Genomic DNA, 21,296 nt, shown 5'->3' with positions numbered 1-21,296 from the left:
TAATTTTTTCACTAAATATCTCTCTTTCAATTCGGCCTGTTCTTTAATGTTTAATCATCAGAATATTTTTTTAGCTGATTCATTACAAATTCATTAGAATATATATATTTTTTAGTACTTGAATCAGTTGTTGAGTAGTATGAATTAAGTCCAATATTCAGTTTTACGTAGCTATATACACATCAGTTGTTTGATATTAGTGTTTTTATTCTTTTTTTTTTTTAATTTTCTTATGATTGTAGAGTTGTTTTGTTTTGTTTTTTTGTTTTCGTGTTTTTTTTCTTTCCTAATTTATGATTCCATGCTCATGCATTTCAAGGTTCCCCATGTTGGTCCTTCAAGGATGGAAAATGGTATGTTCATTGTTCATCATACAATTCGCAATGTTTTGTATTGCAAATGTGGAATTGCCAATGCAATCAAATGCTGCCAACATGTGCATCAAGTGCTTAAGCTTAGAAAATAATATCACTACGGGTCTAGTGAGGCGTCTCGAGCTCAAGGATTGCCCTGAATGTGATAGCAACCTTTTGCTTGAAAAAGTTGCAGAAAAATTTCAATTCTAATAAAGCGAGGATGGTACATGTAGACTTTATTTGGACTGAGCCCTACTCCAAAAGGATCAAGGTCATCGTGAAGGTTCAGAAGGAGATTTTGAATGGAGTCATCCTTGAACAGTCTTATCTTGTTGTGTATATTCAACGGGATCAAATGTGTGAATCTTGCTCCTGGGTCCAGGCTAATTCTAACCAGTGGGTCACCGCCGTGCAACTTTGACAACATGTTTCTCATAGGCGCACTTTCTTTTATTTGGAGCAGTTGATTTTGAAACATGATGCTGCTGTCAGTGCTATCAGAATCAACGAGACGGATCAGGGAATTGACTTATTTTTCTCTAATCGAAGTCAGGGTATAAAATTTGTGGTATTTCTGGGCGAAGTTGTTCATGTGAGAAGGCCTCATGATATGTAACTTGTATCCCGTGGTCCTAAGAGTAATAGCTACAACTACAAATACACATGTTCTGTTGAAATCCCCCTATTTGCCGCAAAGATTTAATATGTCTGCCATTAAAAGTTGCTGCTAGTTTGGGAAACCTTGGTCCCCTTGTGATTTGTATCCAGGTTAGTGTAGCAGCATTGCTTTGCTTGATTCATTTACCCTGACGCATTGCTTCTTGGATGTTGATCACTAATGGAGGGCATCTGACATTGTGGTAGATGTGGAAATTATTCATTCTGCTGAGGTTACTATCGCTGGTACTAGGGCTGTTCGTGGTGCGGTTTGGTTCGATTTTTTAGAGAAAAGTCATATGATCCAATAGTTTAATTAAACTGCGGTTCGGTTTGGTTCGATTTTTTTTCTCAAGACCATTCGAACCAAATCAAACCAATTAAAATCGGTTTGATTTGGTTCGATTTGTTCGATTTTTTCAATCAACTCAAAGAAAAGCCTGCCATACCATTTCACAAAATTATAACATTAAAATCATCTAACACAAATACGCAATAACTAACAAAAGTCTTGATTCAATGAAATTCAACGACAAAAGAAATTAAAATAAATGAAACTCAGAATCACAATTTCACAAACATGTCAAGGAATTCCTAAATGTAGTAAAACAAATGAACTAACTCTATTAAATGACACAAAATAACACAAGACTAACAGAAGTGTCATTGCATTATGCAAGAAAATAACACATCTAAAGGTATATTACAGACAATAAAATTCTTCCTTTCTATTTTTAATACCATTATATCAATATATTTAGAATGTTGAAGACATCTTTCATAGTACAAAGAACTTCATAACTTGCAAGTGAAATGCACTTTCTCACAAAAAGGCAGGCAATACATAAATACATTGTGCCCACCTAGTTCTCTTGAAACTAAAAGCCGCAACCGAGACATGTGTAGAAAGACCAATTACCTTAGACAATTGCACCTTCTGTTCATCAATTATATTGATTCCAAGTTCTCTTCTTCTATCCTGCCAAAGACCAATACCAAATAATGAATAATAAATACTAGGAATCAACAACAATGAATAATGAGCAACAATGAACAAATAATTAAAAAAATAGAAGCAGAAACACAACAAAATAAAAAATTACTAGCATTCAGCAACAAAGAATAATGAACATCAATCAGCAACAATGAACAAATAATAAACAACAATGAACAACAATCAGCAACAATGAACAAATAGATTGAACAGAAATTGAATACAAATAAATTACAAAATCAACTCAAAACAAGCAAAAATAAATTAAACCCAGCAGCTTAGAATCACAGAATCATAATTATTAATAAATTAAATCACAAAATCAACTCAAAACAAATAACTCAAATTAACAAAATCATTAAACAAGCATAGTAATCATTAGTATTATTAACAAAATTTCAAAACAAGCAAAATAAGTGCAGAAAACCAAAAATCAATTAAGAATCACATAATCACAGAATCAGAAACACATAATCAGAGAATCACAAAACTTGAACTAAGCAAAACAAGCAAATTTGAACCCAGCAACTTAGAACCACAGAATCAGAGTTATTAACAAGAAATTAACAAAACCCTAAACAAATTTAGCAACTCAGAATCATAGAAATTATAATTAACAAAATCAAACCCTAACTATTTCATAATTATAAACCCAATATGTCTAATTGCTTCAGATACATAGAAGGAGAGAAAATCAAACCTGAAGTCAAGTAGATGGGAAGGAGGAAGAGCACTGGAAGAAGGCCAACCGGTGGCTGCTGTGTTGTAGTTGGCCAGGCCAGAAACGCAGCAGTACTGCTATGGGTGGCCTCAAACGGTGCTGCGGGTGGCCAGATTGGTCCTGTTGGTGCCGCTGGGGTGCCGCTGGATGGTGCTGGACTGCTGGGTGGTGTAGTGTCTACGACCGCGAGGGTGGTGCTGGCTGGGGCTGGGTGGTGCTGTCCGCGAGGTGGGGCTGGAAAGAAAGGTCCGGTGGCGCTGGGAGAAATGCTTCGACGGCGCTACGAGGTGGTGGGAGGAAGGGGTTCGCCGGCTGGGGAGGTGCTGCAAGAAGATGGGTTCGCCGCCGGCCTTGGGTTTCTTCGAGTGAGACTGAGAGTGAGTGCAGAGAGTGAAATTGAGAGAGTGAGAGTAGAGAGCGGCTAGGTTTACGTTTGGGGGTGGGGGGGTTAGGTTAGGTCACGTTAATTGGGGGTTGGGGGGGTTTGGTTTTTAGGATTTTGTATAATATCGGCTCGGTTCGGTTCAGTTTGATTTGGTTTTCATTGTCAGAACCGAAAACCGAACCGAACCGCAATAAAAATAGCAAAATATTTTTTTTTTCGGTTTTTTCGGTTTTCGGTTTGTTTGGTTTTCGGTTTTTTCGGTTTGGTTGGTCGGTTTAGTTCGGTCCGGATCGGTTTTGAACACCCCTAGCTGGTACTAAATATGTTTTGGCTGAGGCTCAAGTGGCTCATGTGTCGGATTCGGGAAGGATGATACGATATTTTCCATAGAGACTTACTTGGGCCATCTTTCTAAGTCCTGGTGATTATGCTCTTGGTTATGAACTATATGAGGCTATCACTAATGATATTGAATTGGACAAGTACAGAGGACCTGTCTGTTACATTCCCTGATGATGTAAGGGTATCGGGAAAGAGAGGAATGGAAGCTTCCAATCCTAAATCAAGGAAAATTCCACCTCTACCTTTTCACTATAGTAGAAAAAATAAGAGAGAAGGTAAAATGGAAAAGAATGATTTAGAAAATATGGTTGTAACTAACTTGTCATATGGCTCATGGCTTGGGTAGTAAGGGAAGCATCAGATCAGAGAAGAGGGTATTTGATAACAAATTGGAGAGAGAGAGAAGGGGAATTTTCGGGAGTATGGAGTGAAAATTAGACTAAGAAAGAGACTAGCTCTCTAATATCAGCCCCTATCGTTCATTTCTATTGTTTCATTATTTCACACTGTAATTCTATATTTTCTAAATTCAATGAGTATAGGGGTAAGATTTCCTTGATCCACTCCCTTGATTTTGTGATTTCTGTATGGGTGTTTTTGTGCTTGTGCAGATACCAGCTTTTACATTATCCTTTCCGAAGTAGTTTTAGTAAAGAAGAGTTTTGAAGTAAGCGCCTGAAGAAACACTATAAGCGTCGTTCATGGAAGTTTAAACTTGGCATGGAAGCAGATGATAAGGGTAGATTTGAACAAGACATGAAGACCTCAGAATATGAACAATTCTTAGAGGAGTTAGAAGAAAACTTTGAACTGAGGTTGTATCATTGTATCGTAATAAAGAATACCAATCATCTATGGAGGAGGTGGATGATGGAAGATGAATTCGGTTCTGGGAGGATGTCTGGATTCATGGAGGTTCCTTAAAAGATTTTTTTCCAAGGCTCTTCTCAGTTTCATACCAAAGAGGGTCAGTGATAGGGGATTGTGGGTTTTGGGATGGGTTAGTGTGGATATGGAACTTCCAATGGAAGTGAGAACTATTCCAATGAGAGTTGGATCTAGTGAACCAGCTTCACCATACCTTGAGGCTAGTCAAACTTGCATTTGGCAGAGAGGATAAAGTTTTATGGAAATATGATAAACAAGGTATTTTTTCTACTACCTCATTTGTGCAGGTGTTGCAGGTGAAAATAGTTCCAGAGGATATATCAAGCTATAGCTTTATTAGGAGTATTTCGAAAGGGCTTGTTCCACCTAGAGTAGAGTTGTTTGTTTGGTTTGTCTTGACTGGTAGGGTCAATACGAAGGAGAGACTTAATCGGCTTGGGGTTATTAACCAAGAAGATAATTTATGTGTTTTATGTAACAGAGGTGATGAAAATGGGTACCATTTGTTTCTTGGCTGTAGTTTTTCTTGGCAGGTATGGTGTGCTTGGCTATCATGTGTTGGTGTACTATGGATTTGTCCAGGTACGGTTAAGGAGCATTTTTAGAGTTGGACTGAGGTATCAATTAGGAAGGAGGAGTGCAAGAGATGGATGGTGTGCTTTTGTGCCATTATGTGGAATATATGGTTGGAACGAAACCGGAGGATTTTTCAGAATAAGGGAAAAGGAGGTGAGGAGATTATCAACATATCCTTTCAGAGCTAAAAGGAGTGGTTAGGTGCAGACACCTTTTCTTATTGATGTCAATGCCAGAGATGACAAAGGGGCTTCATGATTATTATGGTTGCTTCGATTATCTTTCTAGTTCTTTTGTTTTTCCTTTGTTGTAGCCTCTATGCTCCACTTCGTGTGTTGAGCTTCACTTTCAAAAAAAAAATACTAATCATTAGAGATGAGTGATAGAAGGGGAAGGGATGCCTTTTGTTCCACTAGATGAGTTACTAGCTGATCTTGATCTGAGTGACGATGAAGATGGGGATGAGGATATGGAGGAGTAAAACCATGCTTTTTTGAAGTAAGATCTTGTTGTTAGTGCTCACATTATATAATGTTCAGGTGAACCGTCAGTTAACGACTCAGTCCATTTGTGTGGAAGGGTGAATGATGAATTTCATTGAAAAAAAGAATTAAACCAGTACAGCAGTAGAGTGATGCAGAAGCATAAGTTCAATGAAATAGTAAACTAACGAAACAATGAGAATGTATAGAGAAAAAAAGTATCTATTATAAGTAACACCAACACCAGACGAATGTGACCATAAATTCCTCCAATAAATTGAACCACAATGCACTAGCAAACATAATGCTCAAACCTCCTATTATTAGCTTTCACTTTTGTGCTCATGTGTGGTCCCTGATTTATCAGATTACTTGTCATCTGTCCTTAGTTTGTAACTAACTCTTCCTCCAACAATTATGGCTCTGGCCGTGAGTATTAGAATTGCTCTCTGCATGGGCAACATGGTCCTCTCTTATGTGCCTAGGCCCACTAATATTCATTACATTACCCCCTGGATAACATCAACCTTGCCCTCAAGATTGAAATCCGAAAAAGCACGACAGAATTCATCAGCAAATTCCCATGTCAATTCTGTCACTGGACCTTCGCCCCCATTGGACCTGGAGCTGATGAATCTATTTGCCATCTTTGATCATCATTTGCTCGGCTCAAACTACATGAGGTGCTAAAATTGGACCCAATTCTATGGTACGTAGAGGAAAAGGAATGTAGTGAATCTCTTTGTCACCACGGAATTTCTTCAGAGCAGAGATATGAGACATTGTGAATCTTTGCCTCCGGAGGAAGTGCCAACTTATAAGCCACAGCACTAAGCTTTTGCTGGATCTGAAATGGTCCAAAATAACGCATGCCTAATTTCTAATGCTGACGTAAAGCCACCGAATGTTGTCAATAGGTTGGAGCTTTACTAAAGCTAGGTCACCCTCCTCCAATTCAACCTGACGACGCTGCTTATCAGCATGGTACTTCATGAACTATTGAGAATGAGTAAGATTGTGCTTCAACTACTCCAGAGTCTGGTCCTGCAGAGTCAACATTTCTTGTAAAGAAGGATCATCCATGGTGCGCAAATTTGTGACTTGCACAACTGAACCAGCAAGTGTACTGGGTCATCCAAGTAATATCTCAGGTGAGTGAAGGTCGAATCTCACGAGGATTGCCGGATTGAGCAAGCTGTGGTTATCCTGCAGATCTTAGCCAGACGAATAGAAAGATAGTTGTCATTTGTTGTAGGTGCATAAATAAGCAATAACAAAAGCGATAAAGAGTGGATGTAAAAACAGTAATGATAGATTAGTTAAGGCTTTGGAGATGCTTCTTCTTATGGATTAACACATCATGCTCACTACTCCAATGATGAGTGATTCCTTCAATGGCAAGGCTATAAGTGATTAAGCCATTGGTCGTGGTCATTAATCTCCTCAGGTCCAAACCAAACATCCGAACGGACTACATCAATCTGGGAGAGGGTGAAGCGCACGCAATTCACTCTCTTGATAATCCTACTCAAAACGCCATAGACAAGGTCGGATCTTCCAGATCAGAGAATGATGCTCTTATGATTCTAGCCCTTAAAGTCACAGGAACCTCAATTACCCCTGACTAACGAGGTTTTATGTCACATACCCCAATTAGCCCAGATAATTTGTTGAAACCCGTGATGCATTCTCAAGCTGTAGCTCAATACTATCTGCGTCAGGACTCGTAAGGAACTCATGTAGAAATCGAGATTCATAAGGATGAAGAATGACAATGCATCATAGAATAAAATCAAACATAGATTGAAGAAGAAAAATAATTTCACTAATCCAAAGGAATCAGCAGAGCTCCTAACCTTAACCTAGGAGGTTTAGTTGCTCATACTGTACAGAAATAATGTGTTTGTGCTTCTCCCTCCTGGGAGGCATAGTCCTCAGGAGGAAGAAAGTCCCTTATTTATAGTAAATACTAGACCTAAAAGATATTACTAATAATTAAAAATTACAAAAATGAGATAAACTAAACTAAAGGTGCGAAAATTTGCTTCAGGGCCCACTTGGTGAGTGTTTGGGTTGAGCTTGGCGTCCAACTCGAAGGAGTGGGCGTGGAATGCCCACTAGTGGGTAAATGTGCCCACTTGTGGCGTTGAATGCCAATTTGGGCGTTCAACTTGGGAGGTTGGTCCTGTTTGGGCGTTGAACGCCAGAAAGGGGGTAGTTTGGGCGTTCAACGCCCGTTTTGGGCAGTTCAATCCAAAGAAAACTATAGACCATTATATATTGCTGGAAAGCCCTGAACATTATCTTTATAACTTCATTGAGAGCGCATCAATTGGACTTCTGTAGCTCTAGAAATGCTCATTTGAATGCATGGAGGTCAGGATCTAACAGCATCTACACTCCTTTCTTCGCCTCTGAATCAGACTTTGCCAAAACTTGCCAATTTCACCCAAAAATCACCTAAATTAATAGAAAAAACACAAAAGCTCAAAGTAGTATCCAAACAGTGAATTTTGCACTAAAACCTACTAAAACATAATAAAACTTAATAAAATATACTAAAAACACTAGGAAAATAGCATCAAAAAGCGTATAAAATATCTGCCCATCAATCCGCGTGGCAAAATTCATAATTAACCAGGGATAGCGGATCCCAACCATATAGCGCCTTAAATGGAGACATCTTAATGCTATTATGACAAAAAGTGTTGTACCAAAGCTCTCCCCAAGGGCTCATATTTAGCCATCATCTCGGGTTATCAAAACAAAAGAGCCGAAGGTACATTTCTAGCGTCATATTTAATACTTTACACTGACCATCCATTTGAGGGTGACAAGCGGAGCTCATGGCCAAGGTAGTCCCTTGCAACTTAAAGAGGTGCTGCCAGAATTTGCTAACAAAGACTTTGTTGCGGTCTAAGACTCTTGATTTGGGATAACCATGTAGCCTCACAACAAGTTGAACAAAGGCCTTAGCAACACTCATACTATTAAAGTCATTCTTAAGTGCAATGAAATGCACTGATTTAGTAAGGCGATCAATCACAACCAAGATCACTGAAAAACCATGAATCGGAGGCAAAGCTATAATGAAATCCATGCAAATATCCTCCCAAACTCTAGAAGGAATAGGCAGCGGCTGCAACTATCCAGCTGGAAATCTCGTCTCTACTTTTGCTCGTTGACAAGTACCACAAGAGAGGACATATTCTCTCATTTGATGCTGCATCTTAGGCTAGTAAAATGTGGTGCAAATGCGTTCCACTATTTTAGCAATGCCCGCATGACCTCCTGTAACACCCTAATCACCCTAAGCCTTACCTCATGCCATAAAGCAAAGAATAATTAAAGGTTATCACAATTCTAAGGCTTATACAATATATATATATATATATATATATATATATATATATATATATATATATATAAAGAGATAGTAATTCTAGAATCCCGATGAAGAAATTAGTGTTCAAACAGAAACAGGAAAGCGTGAAGCGTTCACACGAAGCTACAAGCTTAAAGGCACAAGACATAGATACAAGATAACAAGACATATGTAAATACATAAGTATAATAGTCATAAAATACTAGTCTCAGCCCGTGGAGTTTAAGCCGGCTAGTTATATACAGACATAACAGAGTTCTGAAGTTAAAAATAGCATATACAATATCTCTCTCAAAGTTAGCCTCTAAGACATATAAAGATACAAAAGTGAGAGTATTAAAAACAAAAATATCCAAAATACTCCAATAGAAACTAAAGATCCTCCACTCTGTCACCATCACACAACTCGTCGAGGTGGGTTGCGACCTGCATCTGAAAAACAACAACAAAGTATGGAATGAGAATCGGAGGTTCTTAGTATGGTAACAGTGCCCAGTAATGTAAGATATAAGATTCTGGGACACCAGAGGCAATCCTAGAACTTCACATCAAGCATAAGATTTAGACTTAAAGCATAATTAAATTTAAAACCATAACTTTAAAACCATACTAAAATGGGGGTAATCTAACTTAGGAAATTTTCTAAACTAACATTCACACCACTGTCCCACAGCTTTCGCCAGCCTAACCGCCATGCGATCTCATTGCCATCGCCTACTGAACCTCCTCAATCCCAGTAGAAAACACAAGTAATTCATACAAGTAAAGCACAAGTAATTATCAAGTATAGCAGGTAAATCAAGAAGCACTTAAGCATGTTATACAATTAGGCATATTATGCAAGTAAACAAAGTAAGCAACTATATAAAAGATGCACATGATGAATGCCTGCCCTATTGGCTGTGATATCACATTGTCGGTTCAATTGCCAACCCGACACATTCTCATGGGAATGTTGCCTTTCGGTCATGAATAAAATGTGTACACCCAGGGATATCGTGCTCGACACATGGTCCAGGGATATAGTGCCCACGCACACTCTTGTGATTCCAAAAGGATGCGAGCGGATACTCAGCCACAGACCTCACATCTCAATGTAAGCAGGACTAACCACCGTCCTTACGCCGCCGCCGCAACCTCGACAGGCGGGATTATCCTATCGTCCCTGCTAGGTGCATAGTGTCTCAACAATATCAGTATAATACAATACATATCCATATCTCATTCAGTGGTCACTTTCAACATTCAATAATTCCCATTTATCTTCGAGTCTCAGACTTGTCATAACCATCATCAGTCCATAATTCCACAACTTATCACATTAATCATCATTACAATACTCTGCCATCTCACTCAACTAATCCATCCTCAGTACTCCAGAAATCTATGTCTCCGTCTTCTAAACTTTTTACCAAAAAATATCTAGTTAAACTCGCTTATGGTATTCTCTATGTTTCAAAGCTTAAAAACAAGCATTATGGAAGTTTACAAGCTTACTGGGAAGGTAAAACGGTTAAAAACAATGTTTTTATTTGAAAAGCAGGGCTTGTGCATATGCATAGGATTGTGCGTATGCACGCACCAGAATAGTTTTCTCAACTTGTGCGTACGCATAGAGGTGTGCATATGCACACAAAGTAAAATTTTCTATCTTGTGAGTACGCATGAATACATGCGGACGCACTTAACAGAATTCTCTTCCCAGATTGTGCGTACGTGTGATGTTGTGCGTACGCACAACTTGCAACTTTCACAGGGTGTGCGTATGCACGAGTCATAACACCCGTTCTGCTCAGTGCGTAGGCACAGGTGTGTGTGTGGGTACACAAACCAAAATTTACAATTTTCTGCAACATCACAAAATTCAGATTTTTGACACTAACTTCCAAAACGATCATATCTTTTTCTAAAAAATTTCGATTTTCAGGAAATCTAAAGCCGTTTTAAAGCTCTTTGAATTATCTTTAATTTGATATGAAATTCAATCAATTTCAAAAATCGAGGTTTAAGATATGATCCGCCAAAGTTGGCCAAAAATTTATTTTTACCAAAAACCTATAAACCTCAAATTTACCAAAACTCTCAATTTAAAACCAATTATTCCATATCCAAAACAGCTCCAATGTACCTAAATTATATTCATATACCTTCTCATCATTTCACAACTTAGCAACATATAATATCATCCATTCCATACACCAAATTCCACTTTCAAGCAACTCAAGACAGCAATATACTGCACACAACACCAATACAAGCTAGCAATTACACAAAATTCCACAAATCAAACCTAGCGTTTCTAAATATCCAATTTCACAAGAAAGTTGAAGATGCTCATCTTACTCATAATAGATTGGGTCAAAATCTAATAGGAATCAAGTACTAGAGGGTACCTAAACACCCAAAATCACAAGAACTCACTCAAAACCAAACCTAAAAATTCAAAATTTATAGACCTGAAAACTGGGCAAAGATTTTCGAAAAGATTACCAAATTGGTTAGATGAAACTAACGGGTTCGGCGAGAGCTTTGTGTGGCCGCAAACCATTCGCGAATCGGAGAACCGTAGCTCGAGATATGATCATTTGAAGAAGAAAGTGAATAGTACCACTTCTTCTTCCTCTCTCTCAATTCAGCAGCTGCTCTTTGTGTTTTTAGGTTGTGTATGAGGCTGGTGTAAGTTATCGAACTGGACCAAAAATTACTACAAAATCAAACCAAAAATTACTACAAAACCGAACCGAAAATTACAACAACCGACTTGAAAATTGAAAAAACCGATTTTTTGTTTTATTTTCGACCAAATCAATTGGTTCGGTTCGGTTTTCAATTGGCTCGGTAAAAATCGAACCGAACCAAACCAAACCGAAGATATACATACATCTCTTTTTTTTCTTTGGTATTTACCTAACCCTCCCCCCAAGGCCCAAGTCACTCACCATCTCAAGCTCTCAGCGCCTCCTGTAACCCTAACCCCTCATTTTTTGTTTCTGAGTTCTCCATTCTCCATTCCTCTGCTCGGCTCCTTCATCCATACCGCCTCGCCACCTCCCTCCGTCAGTCCGAACCTCCCTCATCCGCAGCGCCTCGTTGAAGAGGCACAAAGCAGGGAAGCTCTAGTACAAAGATTGGCTGATAAGGTTTCTTAATTAAATCTCAATTATTTTGAGCAAGTTTGTTTCTATCTACAAATGTCTAGTCTTGCAAACTTCATGCTTTGAGTGGTTAGCTTCAGTTATGTTTTCTTCATTTTTATATTGTCTTCCCCCCTTCTTTTTTCAAGTAGGATTTCTCAATTATTTTGTTATCATGAGTTTCTCTGAAAATTGTACTTTTTATTTCCCAGATTATTTTGGGGGATGATTTTGCTGGATTCATTTTTGAATGAATGTTTTTGCTGGAAATTGTTGGGATAGTTTTAGTTATAATTATATGTTAATGTATTGGTTTCTATGACCTTGAGTTCTTTTATATTGACCAGAATAAAATAAAATAGGCATTTAATGTCTTTATTATGTGTGTTTGTAGGCAAGCAAGAAGATAGCAGATGCTAAACTCGCGAAAGATTTTCAGGCAGTGTTAAAAGAATTTCAGAAGATAGCAGAGAGGGAAATTGCTTACACCCAATTTGTTCCACAAGCTGCTCCATCCAGGTGACTAATCAACCATTAGTGGAATCTACAGTGGAAGACTGTGTTTATTTGTGTGGCGTAAGCTTATGTTGATACGATTTTATATATTGAACTCATTCTTAAAGAAGAATATGTTACTGTTGATTATTAATTTTGCTTCTCTACTGGCTGCCATCTATGCACATAACACTTATTATTTGGGCTTTTTTTTTGCAGCTATACAGCTAATGAAGTATATGCTAATTCTGGTAAGACTCTAGAACAGCGTGCCCTTCTTGTGGAATTCAGAAGGTAATTTTTGTATATTACATGAAACTAAAATACAATTGATAGTGAAAAGCACATTCGTTTTTTCTGTTTTCTTCTAGTGCTGTGGAGGAATTTACATTATAAAGGACAAACAAGACTATGTGAATTTGATGAAAATCTAAAAACTTTAACATGAATTAATGTATATTAGATTACTTCTTAAATGTAACCTATTTGTCTTAGAAAATTATGCTATAATCACGTTGATGCTAAAATGCTTCTTTATTCTTTATTTTTTTCCTAATCAAAGATACGTTGTAAGAATTTAATTATTTCAAAATTCTAATCTGTACATTTCAATGATCATATAATGAATGCTTAAGCTACCAAATGGAAGTACTAACTTGTTATAACATTTTCTATTTTAGGGTTAAAGGTATTAGCAAATTCTTTTAGGGACTAATATTGAATTCCAATTTTGTCATGGACCAAAATGTATTTTGACAATTTTAGATTTGACCTGATGCAATATTTAGTATCTCAGCTATTATATTATCTTGCTACAGGCAGGAGGTCTTGTTTTTAGATAATGAGATTGCCTTCAATGAGGCTATCATTGAAGAAAGAGAGCATGGCATTCAAGAAATTCAGCAGCAAATTGGTGAAGTAAATGAAATTTTTAAAGACCTTGCTGTGTTTGTGCATGAACGAGGAACTATGATTGGTTCAGTTGTTATTTAGTTGTTATTTCTCATCCTAGGGTTTAGTTGTTATTTAGTTGCTAAGTGTGTTTGTTGGTTTGTTTAGTTTTAAGATTGTATTTGTTAGATATTTTTAAGTGTGTTTGTTTTATGTTTATTTGTGTGTTTGTTTTATGTTTAGTTATTAGAATGGATTGAAAATGTATTGAATTTGGATGTGATGTACCCTTGTTATTTCAGTTTATTGACTATTTTAAACCTCTAGTTATTGTGATTCTTATTCTGTTCATCAGGAATTAAAAACTGGAGTAAAAGACAAATCGGTCTCTGACCTTTTTTCTGCAGACATTTTCGTCCCTAACCATTGAAAAATACTTTTAAGTCCCTGACGTCCTCAAAAGTTCGACGGATCAGTCCCTCCATCCAAATACCTCCGTTAGACACAACGGAAAGTTCTTGTCACGCGTACGCGTGGGTCACGCGTACGCATAGCCATGAATTCTCCACTTTTCCATGAATTCTCCACTTTGCATGCTTTTTTTTCCATTTCTTTCAAGCCATTCTTGCCTTCAAAACTTTAAATCACTTAAACAAATATATTAAGGCATCGAATGAGAGAAAAGTAAATTAAATTTAGCAATTTAGGGTGTGTTTGGGATTCACGTTGGGAAGAGAGAAGTCCGTTTGAGTGTCTTGAACGTCCCATTTTTATGTTTGGCAACTTTGTGAAACTCTGAACCCAGAATTGCTTTCACCTCTGAACATACATTCATGTGAAGAAAAAAAATTCTAACTTCTGCGTTTATGTTGGGGAAGGTTGATTACAGTTGAGAAATTAGACGAGAAATTCATTCTTTTTCTACTAACTCTACCCTTCATTTTTAATGATATAACTTTTACAGTAATTCTTTGTCGTTCTAATTTTTTCTTTTATCAAAATCTTTTAGATTTGTTTCAATCACGCTAAGGTAAATATTTTAAATTTTTTTTATTATTTTTAGTACTCTCTTTCATATTTTAATTTTTATGTTTTTATTGTATTTTTTATTTATATGATAAATATTTTAATATTATTTTTTAGTGTTCTAATATTATATTTTTATTGTATTTTTTAATTGATATGACAACTATTGTTAATATAAATTCTTATTTTTATTAATTTTTATGATATTTTTATTATTTTTTGTTTACATAAATTCTTTTTTTATCCTTTATTATATTATATTTATGTTGTGTATAAATTTTTTTATTTGATTTTATTTATATAAATTTTATTTACTTATTATAATTTTTTTGTTCATATGATATATGTTCTTGGTTGTAATTATTATATATTATATTTGTATGAATTTTTTTTTATTTTTTTGTTGTTTTTATTATACTTCTCACTGTACTTTATCTTCGTTTTTATTATATACTAATGATAAGTAATAAAAGAGTCATAAATAATAAAAATTTATAGTCCAAAATGATACTAAATTAAAGAGTACTAACGATACTAAAAAAAATTATAGAATATTTTTTTGTTTAAGTGATTTAAAGTTTTGAAGGCAAGAATAGTTTGAAAGAAATAGGGAAAAAACATGCAAAGTGGAGAATCCATGGCAACATGGAGAATTCAAAGTGACGCGTACGCGTGACACACGTGTACGCGTGAGAGGAAAGTCTGCCAGGTGATGCGTACGCGTGACCTACGCGTACGCGTGACAAGCACTTTCCGTTGGGTCTGACGGAGGCATTTGGACGGAGGGACTGATTTGTCCAACTTTTAAGGACGTCAGGGACTTAAAAGTATTTTTCAATGGTCAAGGACGAAAATGTCTGCGAAAAAAAAGGTCAGGGACCTATTTGTCTTTTACTCTAAAAACCAAAAAAACCGACTGAACCAAACCGCTATCGGTTCGGTTCGGTTGTTGTAAAAACAGCAAACCGAACGGTTATGTTTTTGTAGGAACCGAGCATATCGATTCGGTTGAGTTTTGGTCCGAAACCAAACCAAACCAAACTGATAACACCCCTAGACTGAATGACCTTCATTTAAGTATATATATATATATATATATATATATATATATAAGTTGGGCTTGGGTCCAACTTGGGCCCGGTCCAACCCGTTAGCGTTTTTGGAGTTGGGCCAAACCTTTAAAATTAGTGCCTGGTTTTTAACTTTAATTATTTTCCTAAATTTTTCTACAATTTTATTGCTCTCATGCAGTATCGGACAAATTTAAGCGAGTACTTCTGGCTAATTTACCGGTCGCATTTTTACGCAATTTTCCACAGAAAATTACATTTTCCAACTCAGAAAAATCTACTAAGTCCAAAAATCACATTTAAATTTTCTAATTAATATTCTAAATTTTTTTATCTTATTTTGGGCAATCAAATTATTTTAATTAAACGGCTAATTAATCGCAGTTCTTACACCTCCCACAGCACTATCATGGAATTCTTTCATGATGAGACCAATGAGCTTGCTGCTCTGCAGGACTACCACTTTGTCCAGCCATAATAAGATGCCATGTCGATAAGTATAGTTCTTGTCTGATACCGAATTAGTGGTGCACTGGTGTATAATATTCTTAAGGAAGGTGTTGGTCGCAATATCTTCCTTAAGACTCTGCAACCATTTAGATTTAGGCTTTGACCATGCCGCAAGATAGGAGCGTGATAAAGCATTTGTGGCGACGTTCTCAGTGCCAGGCTTATAGTCAATTTTAAAGTCATACACGAGGAGTTTATGTAGCCATTTATGCTATTTGGGAGTGTGCGAATTTTGTTCAAGTAGCGCTTTTAAACTCTACTGGTCCGAGCGGATCACAAATTTCTTCCCCAACAAATAGTGTCAAAACTTGGCGATAGTATAACACCCTTACTATCAGAATATCACGCTTCCGGCTACGCCACTCTGATAGTGGGGGTATTACGACGACTCTCATATATTAGATAATAAGGTATGAGCCTTTACGCGTAAATCTATCGATGATTTTCCTAAAAAAATTAAAACTTTTCCAACAAGAACAAACAACACATATTCTCATACTTAATATTAATAATACATTATAGTATTACATGCAAAAGCAATTACAAAACCTACCCATCTAAATAAAACTCTAACTAACAAGGCGAGGGGAAAATAAATTCTAACAACTCAACTCGTAAACATAATCTTCTATGTTCTTGTAGCTCCGAACTAAACCTCCACACCTGTAGCTGAAAGGTGTGGAAATAGGGGATAAGAATTGGGGAGTTCTTAGTAGGGTCAGGGTGTAGTTATGTTCATTTTATTATTTGTTACACAAGAATGTCACAATAGAATACTTACAATCTTCAACATATGGCCAATAGTAATAATAATTATAATAATAATTTACTCTAATGAAATAAGTAATTTTAAACAAATATTTAAAATAATATTTATAATACTCTTAAAACTTATTTTATAAAAACCTTATTTTCAAACTTTTATTAGCTACTTTCTAACCACGAACTCTTTAATATTTTATTTTTGACCTCAATATTTTATAAAACTATATTTAAGCATTCACTCTTTGTTTCATATTTATAAAAATAATCGTGAACTTTTATAAAATACTCATTTTACCCCTAAACTTTATTCATTACCCAAAATACCCAAAAAAAACTTATATAATTATAATATTAAGCTCAATTTTTCTAAAAATACATTTATATCCCTCAAAAATAATTCTTCATGCTGTTTCTTCTCTTCACAAAATACCAAAACCCTTCTTATTTTTGTTTCAAAATATACATTTAAATTTTAATCCGTTTTGAATTTTATGGTTACTGATTTTTCATAGCTTTTAATTTAATCTCACGGCCATCAAATCTCATCAAATTTATCTCAAAATACCACATCACAATAGCCTCAAAATCATCAAAATATCCCAACTATCTATTCATACATAACCGAACCAAAATCTCAAGCAAACAAATAAATTCAATAAAAATTTAACATAAACTTAATCAAACTCAAACAATAATCAATCAAACCAATATTCACTTATCAAATTCATATTTAATTACTATAAAATTACCAAACCTACCTCCATACAGAAATTACAACAACTGAAGCTTCAAAGAAGGTTTCTGAATTAGAAATTGAAGAAAAAAGCGTCAAAATCGGCTACTCCACCTCTGGGGCTTCCTCAGCCGAACCTTACATGGAGGGACAGTGCTAAAATCAAGGAAGAAGCAAAGGGTATCAATATTTATTCAATGCAAACTAACTATATACACCCTATCTATATGCAGTCTATCTAAATGAACGCAAGTACTTGGTCAAAATAAGTCAACTTCCAAGAATACATATATGAGTACAAGGGGTAAAGCCATAGCAGTCAAATCAAACCCACAATTGAATTGAATTATTGAAAGGTTTTACAAACTTGTAAGAAAATATGATCATGGGTGGAAGCATGTAATTGAGCGATCGAACCCTCACCGGATGTGTATCCGCTTTAGTCACTCAAGTGTATGGGGTTGATTCACTCAATTCTCCCCTAATCATGCTCTCCAAGATTTGTCTTTCATCTAACAATCAACAATTATTTCATGCATGCATAAAAATATCATGAGGACTTCCCATAGGTTGTAATGGGGCTAGGGTTAAGGTAAGATTGTATATGGTTAAGTGGACTAGAATTTGAATCTTTGATTAACTTAAACTTCCCACCTAACCTATGACAACCTATACAATTCTAAACAAACCTAACTACCCATTCTTCACTTTTTCACACACTCATACATTCTTTTTTGTGATCACCACACATATGCATTGATTTTTTTTATTGAGCTTTACTTGGGGCATTTTGTCCCCTTTTTATTGCTTGTCTTTTTCTTTCTTTTTCTATATTTTTTTATTTTGTATTATTTATTATTTTTTTATTTTTGCAATAAAGTATATACAAAAGTATCAATGCATATAGCTTTACATTTAATTAACACATGAGTATGTACCCAATTCCCAAAATTTTCAATAAAGATACAAAAACACGCTTTTATCTCTATCCAATATTCCCAACTCTCCCAAAATCAAATAATAAACACTCTCACTAGTCTAAGCTAATCAAAGATCCAAATAAGGGACATTTATTATTTTTCACTTAGGCTTGTAATGTGCTACAATTGAGAATAAATAGGTTAAGTATAGGCTCAAAATTGGCTAACAATGGAAGATAAAAGGTGGGCTATTTGGGTAAGTGAGATATTTGAAACAATGGCCTCACTCATATAAGTGCATGTATACATAAAATAATGGACATAAAGAATCAAACAAATCAAAGATTACAATAATAGGAAGAGGATAATGCACACAAGAATGAAAATAAGTGGTTATATGATGTAACCACATAATTAAGCTCAAATCTCACACGCTTGTGTTCTTAGCTCAAAAATCATGTTCCACAATATATATAATTCAAGCAAGTTCTAATTTTTTTTTTCAATCAATTGGGGTGCCCTATAGATAAACTTCTTGAAAAATTTTATTATTTTGACTAAGCTTATTGTGTATATGTATACAAAACAAGAAAATGCAACTAAAAATCCTAGAAGACCTAAAGAAATGAAATGCACTAGAAGACCTAAAAAAAATGAAATGCAAAAGTGTTGGGATTAGAAACTCATCACCCAAAAATGCCAATCGGTCGGATGACCTCCCCACACTTAAAAGTTTGCACCATCCTCGGTGCACTCAAAGATAAGCAAGGGGGTACGACGACTTTTCAGGTTGCTACTTTCAGCTGGTAGGTCAACCGGTGCTGCGTGTTCTTCCTCCCGCTTCCGTGTTTGCTTGTGGTGCATCATTCATGAAAAAAAAATATAACACCGTAAGATGAGAAAATACAAAAGCAAGGAAGCGTACATTGTTGGAATGAGGTAATTTACTAGAATGAAGTGAGTGACCCAATGTGTGACATGAATAAAAGTGAGTGTGCATTCTGAGTTGCGCACGGTTTAAAACACACACACCAATATAGAGAACTATGTCACAATCATACAAAAGAGGAACATGCACTTCACTCATTCTAGTGTGCTTGAGATGCTCTAAACTTGTGGGTCAAAACAACCAAACAAGCAATAAAGAAGCATGAAAGCATTCAAGCTAAAAACATATGGATGTATATAATCAAGAAGCACAATGCATTAAGATAAATGCACATCATCCATCAAGAAATTGCCTAATCAAAGAAAAGGATGCAAATCACATGGCGGCCAATTCATGCAATTCAAAAGACTTAAAAGCTTGAAGGCAATGTCACACGTACTTGGTGTTCACAGAATTAAGCATGAAGAGTTCAAAACCAAGTAATTATTATAACCTCAACAATAGAATCCAAAAATTAAGATTAGCAAAAATTGATGTTAAACTAAGATCCTATCAACAATCAGCAGCAAGAGATAGTAAATAGAATTAACAATCCAACACTTATAATGAAAAATAAAAATTAAACAAAGAGTGAACTAATTAAACAACTAAATAACTAAAAGGAATGGTTATGAATGGTGTTTGGTAGTGTTGGATGAGGAGTAAAAGCAGAGAAGAGGAGAGAAGAAGGAAAGAAATGGGAAGAAGAGAAGAAAAGAAGTGTAGTGAAGGAAGGGCGTCCACGCGCACGCGTGAGGTGCGCGTACGCGTCGGTACCCTTGCGCGAAACGCACGGTGTTCGCGCAACTCTCGGGAAAAAGGCTGGAAAGTGGAAATTTTGAATCCACGCGTACGCGTGCATGACGCGTGCGCGTGAATGGTTGAAAGGACTTGGGTCACGCGTACGCGTGCATGGCGCGTACGTGTGGATGATGCTCTGTTTTTCAAAATTTTTCAATGTTTTTGCACCTTACCAAGCATTCCAAACCTCCAAACAACTACCAAAACATCATAAAACCTTATTTAACATACTAGACTCCCAATTAAACTTAACTAATCAAACAAAACATGAAATTAAACTTATTTTACCAATATGTACACAAGGAAAAATGAAAAGATGTTCCCATGGTGGGGTGTCTCCCACCTAGCACTTTTAGTTAAAGTTCTTAAGTTGGACCATTGATGGGGTCCTCGCTATGGTGGCTTATGCTTGAATCCATCTTTGAATCCCCACTAATGTTTGCATCTCCAATGTCCACCGGGATCCCAAATTAGGCACACAAGGCCTTCAAGTAAGCTTAGGTAGATGACAAGGCCCCAAGAGTTTTGATTGTTGAAATGGATTCCGGGGTCCTAAACCTTGTTCTTGCACCCATCTTTTCGTTGACTATCATAGTTAAATTTGGGTGACAAGGCTTGTGAATTCTCAATTAAGCATCCAAACACTCTCCTAGACCCATGCGATTTGGTTCTACACCAACCATTGCTATTCAACTTCGAGCATGCAACCATCATGAACTTAGAGGGACGTTTCCAACCACTACACAACTCCCTCCTACTCTTAACTCCACAAAGGGATCTAAGTTGACCATCATTTTCAATAAAACCATATTCAAGTGAGAAAGTGAAGCTTAGGGATAGGAGTTTTACCCACTTGAAGGTTGTGTTGGATGATGGTGACTTAGGAAGGGGGATCTCCCCACACTTAGCCAATGCGAGATCCATTCCCTTGTGGTATTCCTTTGTAACTTCCACCTCTTTGCAAGCTTCTTTAAGTTCAATTCCTTGCTCACCAACTTCTTCTATACACCCTCTCATTGCTCAAATCATGTATCGGAGGTTGTGCACGGTCCTCCTTGTCATCAATTTCACAACACAATGAGGTAGGTTTATCAATTTCAAAAGACACATTGGTTGGTGTGGAATCATCTTCAATGATAGAGCTTGCTTCTTGCTCAACCTCTTCCTCTTGGTAGCTTCCCTCCAGTTCAATCTCTTCTTCATTGCTTACCAAGGGTGTGGAAGGTGAGGTATCTTC

The 21,296-nt window shown here is 36.3% G+C and overlaps 1 pseudogene; it reads left to right on the top strand.

Moving 5' to 3' along the window:
• Positions 1–307: 307 nt before the first annotated feature.
• LOC107620825 (uncharacterized) lies at positions 308–5,400 on the top strand (annotated as a pseudogene).
• The last annotated feature ends 15,896 nt before the right edge of the window (positions 5,401–21,296 follow it).

Source organism: Arachis ipaensis, chromosome B10 (assembly GCF_059453495.1).
Source record: "Arachis ipaensis isolate K30076 ecotype BB chromosome B10, ASM5945349v1, whole genome shotgun sequence".
In the NCBI taxonomy this organism is placed as follows: Eukaryota; Viridiplantae; Streptophyta; class Magnoliopsida; order Fabales; family Fabaceae; genus Arachis; species Arachis ipaensis.
Note: the sequence above shows the minus strand (reverse complement) of the source record. Positions and strands in the feature narration are given on the sequence as shown.